Raw genomic sequence first — 12,853 nt, 5'->3', positions numbered from 1 at the left:
GAATTTATATATTTTTCATTGATGGAAAAGAGCTCTTTCGAACAACATCAATTTTATAAAAATCGTCTAAACAGAACCAGCACTACAGAACCCACCGTTTAAAGTATCACTTATACGAGTAAATTTGAAAAAAATGCTTTTTAATTTTCTATTTTCAAATATACGTCCTCTAGTGGTGGACCTGAAATCCTGAAAATAATTTCTCTATTTTGTCCTGGGCTACTTTTGTTATAATTTTTTTTTCCCTGAAGCTGTTATATGATCCGTTCCTGAGATATGGCGGACGACTGTTCTTAGTTGCCCACCCGGTACATATTATAACACGCAACATATTATAAAGGGATTATGTGGATGATAATACTACATAAATTTCTTTGTCATGGAATTTACACGGTTCCTATTTAAATAATCATAAAAGAAAAGCGACACAATGATGTGAATTATTACTCGAGACCCAGCTGCTTATTGGTTCGGAAATGTAGATACCGAAAGCAATAATCGTCGTCGGGACATGAGTTAAAGTCTAGAAGGGTTAAGAACAGTAAATCTACGATATGACACTCCTAGATTCTTAGCCGAGTTAGTGAAGATATCTTACTAATACAATCGTACGCTAAAGCATATCCGAGGAATCTCCGTAGAAGATGATATATTCGCGGACTTCTCCAATTATTACCATCCAGTAGATTCTCGATTTTCACGAATCGGATGCGGGTCTATGGTTGAAACTTCGACGGTTTCTGCTCCTAATAATTTAGGATACACTTTTGTTAGCCTCACTACCATAATTAGTTGGTAACAACTAATATAATATACGTGGTGTGTTTGAAAAAGTTTTCACCGATGATAATAACCAGTATATTGTTTTTAGTGTATAAGAAAAATCGAGATCATTATGATCGGTAGTGTGAGATTTCTATTCACTAAAAAACTCCTTTATCACCATCCATATTCTAAATCTTGTCAATGAGAAATCATAGCCTGTGATTTCATTCACTTTGTATCACTTAGTTCACAGGGTGAAGAGCCTCGCGTATAGTTGGTTTTTTCCAGCATTAGTATTCGAAAAATGTGTGCTCTGCTTCGTTGGCTCTGTCCAGGTTGTACTAGCACATTGGAGTATGGTTTCGAAAGATTTTGGGCAAGTAGGCATGGCATAGCTATCTTAGTCAATAAGAAATCCGTGAACTACCCATTTACCCTAATAGTAATTCTTCCATGTCTCTTCCTATTCCCTCTTGTTCTAGCTCCGCTCATATTGACGCATTCAATTATCATGTTGTGAAGTTTTCCCCTGCTAGAAGGTCGACAGGTAGGTGCAGGTCTCTTTGCCAATAGGTTTTTTATTGTTCCAAGATATCTCTCATAGAATGAGAGGACCATATCCAAAATAAGGTAGATTTTGTGGGTCGTAGGTTAAGAGATTCATCATTATTTATTGCACAAATTTTTATTAATTGCTACCAATCTAATAAAGTGGAAACTTTAACTTTTTTTATTGTTGTTTACTATAAACTGTATTTAAATTAAGATACGAGCATAATTGGACAACAGTATTTTTAACAATCAAATATGAAAAAGCTTCATTGTATGCTGCAATTGTTCACAGTTAAATATTTTTTTCGTAGTCAACAGAACATTATCTACTTAACAGTGTACTTCTAGATCCTTGACTTCATTATTTTTCCCTATTCTTCTTTTTGTCTTTCACTTCTTTTCATCGCTCGTTTATTTCTTCCCTATCAATATCCTCTTCTTCTTTCCCCTTCTGCTCCTACTCATTCAATGTATCCTAAACACCTTTGCTCTAACTATTTGTGTCCTTTTCTGCTTTTCATGTATCTAAAGATCTTTCTTCCCCATTAACTGGACTTCTTGTATTAATTTTTCTGACCAAGCTTTAAATACCTTAAAAAATTTCCCGGACAAGATGGACTCCATATCGAATTAGTGAAATAAGGTGGCTAATATACATTGTAAAATACTAAACAATTATGCTCATGTTTAAAAAAGGAGGTAAACAAGAACCGGCTTACTACATAGAGATGAATCTGCTGGATAAATCAAGTCAACACAATTAACTCGATCTCAACACTAGAAGATGAGTAGAAAGGATTAGGATCAGGAAGATTCGCAGTCGAATGACAGATGATAGCCTGATAACAAGGGAAAGGGAAAAATATTCAATTGAATCACGGAGCAGGGGTCGACCACGAAAGAGGTGGAGTTACAACCTAGAGGTAGGATGAGGAAAGATATTGAAGAAGGAACAGGCGATAGATCTATTATGGAAGAAAGAAAAGAAGTTTTTTTGTGGTGACTTTAGTGCGTATCTCTATCTATCTTCTATGTTTATAATACTACATCAAGAAACAAGTTTTAATTTTGGAGACGTGTTGGATCTTCTTGGGGTGCTTCACTTACTAAAATGTGTTTCGATACTCTTATTTCATTGAGTATAAAATCCTCCCAACGTACTTTCGTTACTGTTGAAGATTTATATCCTCCATGCTCTCAAAACGTTTGAATTTTGGAGACTTGTTGGATATTGTTGGTGTTCTCCACTTATTAAAATGTTTATTAATACTTCTTTTCCATCCGCCATGCTGCCGAATAAGATGCAAGAGACAAGTTTTAATTTTGGAGACGTGTTGGTTCTTCTTGAGGTGCTTCACTTGCTAAAATGTGCGTCGATGCTTTTATTCCATTGGATATAAAATCCTCTCAATGTACTTTCGTTACTGTTGAAGATTTACATCCTCCATGCTCTCAAAACGTTTTAATTTTGGGGACTTGTTGGATATTGTTGGTGTTCTCCACTTATTAAAATGTTTGTTGGTACTTCTTTTCCATCCGCCATGTTGCCGAAGAAGATGCAAGAGACAAGTTTTGATTTTGGAGACTTATTGGATCTTCTCGGGGTGCTTCACTTGCTAAAATGTGTGTCGATGCTTTTATTTCATTGGATATAAAATCCTCTCAATGTTCTTTGATTGCAGATGAAGATTTACATCCTCCATACTCTCAAAATGTTCTAACTTTGGGGACTTGTTGGATATTTTTGGTGTTCTCCACTTATTAAAATGTTTGTTGATACTTTTTTTCCATCTTCCATGTTGCCGAAGAAGATGCAGCTTTGCAGATGAAGTTTTGATTTTGGAGACTTATTGGACCTTCTTGGAGTGCTTCATTTGTTAAAATGTTTTGATACTTTTTTTTTCCATCCTTCAAGCTGTTGGAGAAGATACAAGTGGCCTACATATGGAATTCACTGTAGTTTATGGTGAAGGAAAATTTCAATGAGATTTCTAATTTTTTTCCGTAATACTACTTTCTCAATAGCTTCATAGGTTTTTCTGTGCGTTAGCACTAAGCTTCTGTTAATCGCCCTATTCTAAAACCTTCTTGGTATTCTTTAACTATGCTATTTTTATACTTCTTTAACCCACTTCGTATTACTTTGGTGATGACTTATACAGTATTTAATAATTGGATTAATTATTATATTAATAATTATTTAAATAAAATCAACTCTAAGCGTATAAAAATTATGTTAAATGATAAAAATCTTATTATCAAGCCTCAAAAAATGTATTTGTGAAACTAATGTCAATGTTCACATGGAAAATAAAGTCTATGTTTATCAAATATTGTGAACAAAATGAAAACGCGCGTCAGACAGTGTGATTGTGAGTGCTGGTGGTTCCAGAAATTCGAACTTAGTTAAAATATTAAGAACAAAACATACATTCATTTTGAGTACGCGTTGTAGGTTTGAAAAGTATTTAAAATGTTTGAGTGCCTCAAAATTCAAATTAAAAAGTATATCGCGAGATTGCGTTTTCACTAACTCACTAACACGATCAAACAAGCAAAGTGAAGACAAGAATGTAAAAGAAAATATGAAGGGTTTTAGTGACAAACATGATTAGACATTTTGTGTTTTGATTAAAACCTTTTATGTAATTTTGGCCTTAGTCAGCAAAGATAAATACGAAAAGGATTATGAGTTCTAAGATTATAGTCTACAGAGTTCGGCTTAAACATTATCTATAAATCAAAATGCATGTACTTACATATACACACATATTAAGGGCGATGCTAGAGGGATTACAATAACTATGAAGGAGAGCGAATAAGAGAACGGGAAAGAGGATGGAGGGAATTATTCTGTTTGATTGAGGTTATCTCTGGTTGTATGTAAGTAGCGATGAAATATAGTTATTGCTCTCCCCCAGAGGTTTTGTGAGATACAACGTGGTTAAAATTATGTAATTCGAAGATTTGATAATGAAAGAAATTGTGTACGTTGAATAAGCTAGAATAAAGTTAAGAATAACTCAAGTTGTATGTTTGTAGTGCTAATATTGCATATGGCACACTATTGGTTCCAAAAAAGCACCAAAAATTGAAAAAAACATCAAATAAGTTACAGTATATACCACTACTTATTATTTAACTTATTAATTTATATGTATACAAAAAATTGTAATTAATTTGTTCAATAAGAAGGAGCCATTAAAAATGATAATCAACGTATTAAAACTTGTTTGTAAGTTGTTGTGACTGAAATAAACGTACCATATCATGACACATCTGAAGGTTGTCGAAGGCGCCGTGGCTTAGTTGGTTAAAGCGCCTGTCTAGTAAACAGGAGATCGCGAGTTCGAATCTCGCCGGGGCCTTATGTGTATTTTTTTCTTTTTACTACAAATGATTCTTAATATAATTTAATACTTTATTCATTAAATATTATTAAAAATTTGGTTTTTTATTTCTAAAATGACACGACATATTTATATCAATCAAATCCTGGAAATAAAAATTTTAGGTAGTTATAAAAACGAATGAAATTGTAGCAGCGTGTGTAAAACAATCCTTAAGGGGTTAGGGGTAATCAGAGACACGAAAAAATGAGAATTTTCAGTATTTTTTTGCTATTAAATCGTGTTATTTTACCAAAGTAGTTATATGGCATTATTATACAATGTTTTGACTTGAAGTCACGAAAATTTCAAAAAAAATTTCAAAAGTTGTCAGCTGTCAGTGTTGACCCAGTTCCAAAAAAGGTCCTTGCGGTGACACAATTTGCTATTTTACATTGTAACCTTAGAATTTTCCCATTCCACTCAAAGTCGTCATTATCATTTTTTAGTTTATGAAGCACGAAAATTAATTTTTAAACTTATTCAAGTGATTTTTGGGTGAATTTGTATAAAAATTAGTGTTTATTTGTCATTAAATAATTTCTTCTCCAAATAAATGTCAAAATTAAAAAATTAAGAAAAAGCATGACTCCTCTCCCCGGCGGGGAATCGAACCCCGGTCTCCCGCGTGACAGGCGGGGATACTGACCACTATACTACCGAGGACACTTACAATTGATTTGACATTGCTCTATAAAATAGTATTTCCTGGTAATATTTGACAAGATTCATATTTTTTGTTAAAAAATTGTTATGATTTTAGGTCGCTTCTGATTGAAAATTAGATTTTGAAACAGAAGATAAATTATAGTAAATATTGAAATTGTGTTTAAAATAAATGTAGCCATGGTGCCAATTATTTCATTAAAAAAAATTTTACACGATTACATTTTTATATTAAATAATAAACAAATACCACAAACATCCAATAACTTGTTAATAATTGCCCAAAAGTCAATAGTTGCTCGTAAAGTTTAGGTTATTAAAATTTTAACGACCACTAAAAATCCTTATGTATAAATACATATTAAAATATAATGTACTATGAAGGGCATTTCTGAAAAGCTGTCATGAAGATTTATAACTAAATTAGTAACCACTGCCCACTAATGGACACAAGATTATTAACGTAAAAACATTAATGTTTTACTAAAAGCTTTTCTCTTGGAACTTATTTATTTTGCAGGTTTATACAAAATTATATTTTGATGTTGTTATAGAATGTTGAGACTGATCTATAATATCATTAATTATATACAACGATGGGATACGGGGAAGAAACGCCAATAGAAAGATTAATTTGTATTGATCATTTATCATCGTTTCACATTTCAAACACAATACCTTGGTACTACACTCTTTGTCTTTTAATTAATCTGAAGTAATTCCTACTTGTAGCCTTTCTTTTTCCTGAACTTCCGACTTTGTGTGTCTAATTCGTCCCTTCTATTTTCGTTTCTGCAGTAATAAAACTATTATTATTGTATTTATTATTCTTTTTATACCAGGTTGATCAAATTGTACCTAAGTTATTTATTAGTGGTGAACGTTTTCAATCCTTTAATAGACAACAAAACAATTTTTAACACCCCGGCTGTATATTAACCTATAAATTCGAGCATAATTTCAAAATGATTACCATTTTGAATTCCAATTCGAAGCAACTGACGGACTTATCTACGCAGGTAGGTGTATTGTACTAAAGCAATATAAACTGTTAATGTTATCATAATTCATAACAAATATACATTTTATAAGGGGGTAAATATGTGTACGGCCATTAAAAGGGGTGAATATTATCAATAATATGTCATACGGCGTGGTAAACTGGAATGAACGTTAAACCCGACTCAAATCTTCAAAATTCATTTATTCAGCATTTTTCTTAACATACACTTAACAAGAAATACAGTTTGATTAATCTTGAAGGGCCATTTTTGCGCGTAATTTTTGCTTAACACATTGCATCATATGCTGGACAACATGATTGTTAAAGGTGTTGTTCCAAACTTTCCAAACTCTCCAAACAAGCCTGGGGAACATTTGGAGGATTATCTTCTTTCGGTACAACTGGTATGTCGTGAGCGTCTAACCAATCTCTGGTTATACTGACGTAATGACTAGATCCGGCCAAATATTATTTCGTCATTGTGATGATGTCTATTGATAAATACAACCAGTTTTGGAAGACTTCTCCCTGTATAAATATGTGCAACGAACGCCTCAACCCTCGCATGCCCGACATAAAAAGCCTGCTTCGAATATGGCACGCCAGACCAAAACTTGTTATTGAGACATTTTTCTATACCATACGTGTATAATATATAATAATAATGTATAATAAATGTGATAATATGAATATCGGAATTCTGCACAACTGATCTCTAGTATATTTTGGACATTTTTTCCTTTCCCGATGTTTAACTCCATTTCTCTTTAATTCTCGACTGATGGTCAGATGGGAAACCCGAAATCAGCGAGTCAACCTTCGAGTTGATGGTACGAATTTGTCTTTTGCACATTCCACCAATTTATTTGACTGGTCCTTAATCAAATATATGATTGTAATAACTAATTCAATAGTTTTTTTAGATCAATTTACAAATATTTACTATCCAGTCTAGGCTGGAAACTCTTCCTCAGTATATATTTAACAAGTAGTCTGATTGAGTGGACAACTAACAGATATTCTACTAAACAGAACTAAACTAAACAGAAAAAATACGAATACTTCGTCTGACGCTCGTTTCGATAACCAACTAATCATCTACAGAGACTGTTGTAGTGTAAACAGTGTGTTCAATATGAAATCACCAACGGTTTCAGACATTCCAACTTAGACACGATTCTTCAACTTAATATCTTCTTCATCGTACGTTAAGATTTAGTACTGTGTTTGCTTGAATGGTTACCTAGCAGCAGCTCGGATGATGATGACCAGCTTTCATACCATCTTGTAAGTGGTCATCCTGATTATCGGGGTGTATTCGGTTTTTCTTCCTTTGCAATCTTTGCCAACCTGTCAACCAAAAAACATCGTTTCTATAGATTTTGTGCTGTTTAAATAATGATCTGTTGCTCATGTCTTATTGTGTTAGATGTATGTCTGCTTCTTGATGCTTGTTGCTTATTGATTTTGTAGTTCAGTATTCCGATAACTTAGTATGTGGAGTTTTTTCTATAATTGCATTCATGTATTTCTATTTTAGCCCTAAAAGACTCATTTGTATTTCAAAATAAACTTTGATAGACCTTAGTACATTGTAAACATTTAAACTTGTTAAATTTTCAGCCCTTTTTCATTTTGTTGGCCTATGTAATTAAGCCTGCATCAAAATTATATTCCATTCAACCTCCCTTTAAAAGATAAAGGCGGAAAGTTTTCCAATCGGCACAGTATCAAATTTCGATGTGATTCCAACCACGTAGGACAGTTGTCCATCACCGGTTGATTTGACAGTTTGTATCGTATCCGAGAAAAGTCTTACCATATAGCTTCGGGTCGTCCTCCAATAATGGCCGTCATGTCGTAAACTCTCATTCAACTTGTGTGTAGAAGAGAAACCATAGGCGGAGAACGTGACGACTTTTCTTTTTATTTTGATCGACACCTTTCAACTTCCATTATCGTTATCTTTCAGACGCGGCAACATTTGCGATAAAAAGTTACGTTCATATATACAGAAAAAAGAGTAAAAAGCTTGGCGATGTATGTATGTACAATGGGGGATCGGAAAGTAACGTAGATTTCTTCGATTAAATTCAAACGAACTTTCGTTATCGTCTCATCTCATATTGTGTGCAAATTTTCAACGCCAGATCGATAAATATCAATTAGTTGTTAAGCAAAATATCTGGAGATGGTATTTTGGACATCATCATCATCTGTTTGGCACTAAGAAAATGTTTTAGCAATCAGAATAAGTATAATACATCCCGCTGCATTCCATTGATTACAAAGTTCTGCATTGACAGATTGTCTAACGCCTTTTTGAAATATAAACCAGCAGTACTTAGTGATGAGTGTTCAAACGAGTGAAAAACGCGGTGCCGTTAAAGCAACATGTTTCGTTTGGTTGGCTTCAATACTTTTGAACAGATTAGGACCCAAACATCTGCTCACCTCATTTTTCTAATCTTGATGTTCTTGGATGTTGAAGCGAGAGGTTGAGGGTGTTTGAATATTCCTCGGTTCTGAAAATTGTAGATTTCAAAAGATTTAAGATTGCAAGAAAACTGTTTTTTTAAGCTAAAATAAGAGCAAATATTTGTAACATTATTTTGTATTTACTTGATAATAATCTCAATGCCTTCTTACATGTCAATGACGTGTTTGTTATTTCGTAGGTACATATTTCCACTTTAAGCTCAAACATTGAACTAAGTTGATCAAAATCGATGAAAATTGAAACGGCGAGCGACCTTCAACAAACAATCGCTTCCATTCCTGAAGAACTACATTCATATATACGAGGATGTATTGATGTCTAGTTAGCCTAGATCAGTTCCATGCATAAACAAAATATTGTGTTACTATAGCAACAAAAAAGTAAACCAGAGTTACGCAATAAATTAAAAGAAAAAAGATGTTCACCGAAATTATGAAAATCGAAAAATTAGAGTATCGAGAAATTATCAAGTACTTGTATTTAAAAGGGTTAAGAGTTAAGCAGATTTACGAAGATATGCTAAATACCCTTGGTGATTAATGTCTTTCGTATGCAGCCGTGAAAAATTGCACTGCAAGCTTCAAAAGGGGTAAATTTTCTATTGAAGATCATGACCGATCGGGAAGGCCAGTTTCTGTGTCAGTCCCCGAAAATATCGATGCAGTTCATGACATAATTTTATCAGACCGTCGAATTGGGCTAAAACGGATATCTGAGCCATTGAATATTTCATATGAACGCATTCATCATATAGTTCACGTCAATTTGGACATGAGAAAAATTGCTGCAAAATGGATTCCTAAATGTTTGAATGTTAACCAAAAGCATGCAAGGGTAGAAGCATCGCGTTCGATCTGTGCTCGATTTGAAACGATTTAGACTTCTTAAAACGAATTGTTACTATGGATGAGACTTGGGTACATTTCTACGATCCAGAAATAAAGCAACAATCGATGGAATGGCGACACTCTGGTTCTCCAAGACCTAAGAAGGTTCGTGTCCAAAAATCTGCTAGAAAAGTTCTTGCTTTAGTTTTTTGGGATTGCCATGGAGTAATCATGATTGATTTTTTGGATAATCGTAGAACAATAACTGGAGATTACTATTCGACATTACTGACCACTGTACAGGAAAAAATTAAAGGGAAAAGACGCGGAGAGCTATCCAAAGGTATTTTATTTTTGCAGGACAAGCCTCTGCACACAAGTCTCATATTCAAGTGTCTGTCGTGTGGAGATGCCTGTGTATATTGATCTTGAACTCCTGTAGATTTTAGTATTCAGGAAAGACTTGCCTTGGTAGCTGATTACACAGGCTAGAACTAAGGAAAAGATTCCCTGTAAATTGACTTTATGGACGTCTGCAGGCGAACTCGATGTTCATAAGTTACGTCTGCCGCTCGAGTAGGTTTTTCAAATATTGTTGTAGGAGGAGAATATGTTTGACAGCTTGGAAGGGCATCAACCGTGGTAGTGTAGGTAAAACATAGTCAAGTCAGCACTCTTTCCATTTATCTAAGCTGTTTATCTAAGTTTCTGGTCATTAGTCGAATAAATCTCTTCTGAATTTTATCAAGCAATTGTTTCAGAGAAAACAGATACTCAAAACATGATTTTCTCGATGTGAATCCACTTGAGCGCTCTCCTATTTTATAGCCCCCGTTAGTTATCAATTTATTAAGAAGGATTAGGCCATAAATAAACTTATAAATTCGTATAAGAGTTTATAATTTTTTTGGTTTCCTATTTAAAGGTACTGGATGATCTAGAACTTTATCTATATAGAGTGGCATATCAGAATTTTCTATACACCGAGTTAATAGACGTAATTTACACCATCCATGTCATATCCAAAAAGTACGAGAGTTCTTATATCAAGTCTTAGTTCAGCGAGTAAATTTTTGTCGATTTAATTTACATCAAGATATTCACTTTCAAAATAAAATTATTTTCACTGATGAGACTCACATTACTCGTATGGGTATTACAAATCAACATAGCTAACATGAACAGATAAAAAATCAACAACTCTGCGACATATCCAACGTGAGTTTTAGATCGGTGTTTGGATCAGCTTCAAATCGATCATTAGTTAACTATACCAGTTGTCTTTCTAAACCGGCTAACTGGCAGAACTTATTTAGAGTTTCTCCAAAATACTCTTCCGGATTTGCTATCACCATCGAGATTGGAACATTGGTTTATGCATAATGGAGCAGCACTTCAATTTAGTGTCAATGTGGATTGGATGAGGTAATAATTGTCTTCAAGATTGGCCTCCTCGCTCACCGCACCTCAATAGGTGTGATTAGTTTCTTTGTAGAACGAGAGAGTCAATTCCCGAGAACAATTGATGAATCAGACAAATTACAGTGTAATAAAAAATGATCATCAATTAGTGGCCATTGTCGACATTTTGTAAAAGAAAATGGTGATCATTTTAAGTATTTTTTATACAAAATTATTAATTGTTTATCGATCAATGAAATTCATACCCAACGCTATATGCAAATCATATTCTTTTCAAATTAACTAAAATTACAAGAGTTAAAAAAGTTTAAGAATCAAATTATCCACGATATGAAAAAATTTTTTTATAAACTGATAAATAAAAAACTTCTCTGAAATTTCATGGTTATGTCACCTTTAATCAGCCCCCCTAAAAGGGTTCTATCGTCTTCTATTCACCATTACCTAGTGCCATTAATAATCAGTGTACTAAAATTGTTATTTTTGGGATGAATGGTTGCGAAAGAATCATTTTTTTTGTGATATTGGGCCTTATTTTGAAGCCAAATAACATGCAATTTTTAATAAACTGAGGTACAACAAACTTCTCTGAAATTTCAAGGTTATTTCACTTCAAGTCAACCCCCTAAAATTGTTCTATCGTCTTCTACTTACCATTACCTAGTGCTATTATAATTAGTGTACTAAATTTAGTATTTTTGAGATGAAGGGTCGCGAAGAAATTTTATTTTTCTTAAATTTTGAACTTTACTTTGAGGACAAATATTTCCTCGGGGATGAAATTTATAATGAAGATAAATTGCCCCCAATCGTCATATTTTGAGCTCCCCTATAGACTTCTGCTTTGTGTCGATTCTTATAAGAGATACTCTGTATATACATATTTATTTGGACTCATCCGATACCCCATTTTTCTCGATTTTTCATGAATAAATATACATTCAAAATTTGTGGGATTTATTCCTATTACATGCGACACGCTGTATAAAATAGTAATAGTAATAAAATGACGTAGTTTTAAAAATTTAAAAAACGTAATTTCTACAAATTGTTATCAGATGTTTCAAGAAAATTTTTAGCAAAACGCCGCACATTTAATGTCTCCCAGTTCAATGGAAAAAAGGGGCCAACTAATTGATGACTCGCCGAAAGAATAAATTTACTTTAATCTCACCTGAGGGTGTAATCCCTGGCTTTTTAAATGCTCGTCCTTTTCGATATTTTAGAAGTTCACTTCGGTTAATGAAGCATTTCGTATGTCGTCTCGTTTTTTCCTTTCTTGTAATAATTAATTTATATGGGCATATATTTTAAAATGAAGCGTTTAACATTTTCTGTATTCGATTTTTTATGTCTACGTGTATTTCATCTCTGCCTTTTCTCTGGAAATTTGTGAAATGTCAAAACTCAGTGCCTCTATGATCAAACTACATTGAACTACATCTGATTTGAACACATCAACCGCTTCTTTAGATGTAGTAGGATGAAGACTTGCGGGAGTTGGCACTGATATAGGAATTACTCCTCTGCAGAGTTAGATGAAGAAAAAACGTTGAATTTATTTTTGATCTGCGGGAATAAGAAATCATTGGGTGCCAAACAAGGATGTACGACGGGTGACCCATCAATTAGACGCTTTGACTGTTCAAAAACGTTTTTTTTTTTTTGAACTGATGTGTGAGAGCTCTAATCGTACTATCCGATTGATTTCTCTAATTTTTCGGAACAC

At 33.5% G+C, this 12,853-nt stretch overlaps 1 protein-coding gene and 2 non-coding genes across 3 annotated transcripts in view; 2 read left to right on the top strand and 1 right to left on the bottom strand.

The window, feature by feature from the left end:
• LOC130452415 (bromodomain adjacent to zinc finger domain protein 2B-like) overlaps window positions 1-12,853 on the top strand; it is a 118,993-nt gene that overhangs the window by 104,121 nt on the left and 2,019 nt on the right. The gene's annotated exons all lie outside the window — the stretch shown is intronic.
• Trnat-agu (transfer RNA threonine (anticodon AGU)) lies at window positions 4,612-4,685 on the top strand. The gene has a single exon. It is a non-coding gene; the product is annotated as a tRNA-Thr (tRNA).
• On the bottom strand, window positions 5,301-5,372 carry Trnad-guc (transfer RNA aspartic acid (anticodon GUC)). The gene has a single exon. It is a non-coding gene; the product is annotated as a tRNA-Asp (tRNA).

This window comes from Diorhabda sublineata, chromosome 1, assembly GCF_026230105.1.
Source record: "Diorhabda sublineata isolate icDioSubl1.1 chromosome 1, icDioSubl1.1, whole genome shotgun sequence".
Lineage (NCBI taxonomy): Eukaryota > Metazoa > Arthropoda > Insecta > Coleoptera > Chrysomelidae > Diorhabda > Diorhabda sublineata.
This window is presented reverse-complemented; position numbering and strand designations above follow the sequence as displayed.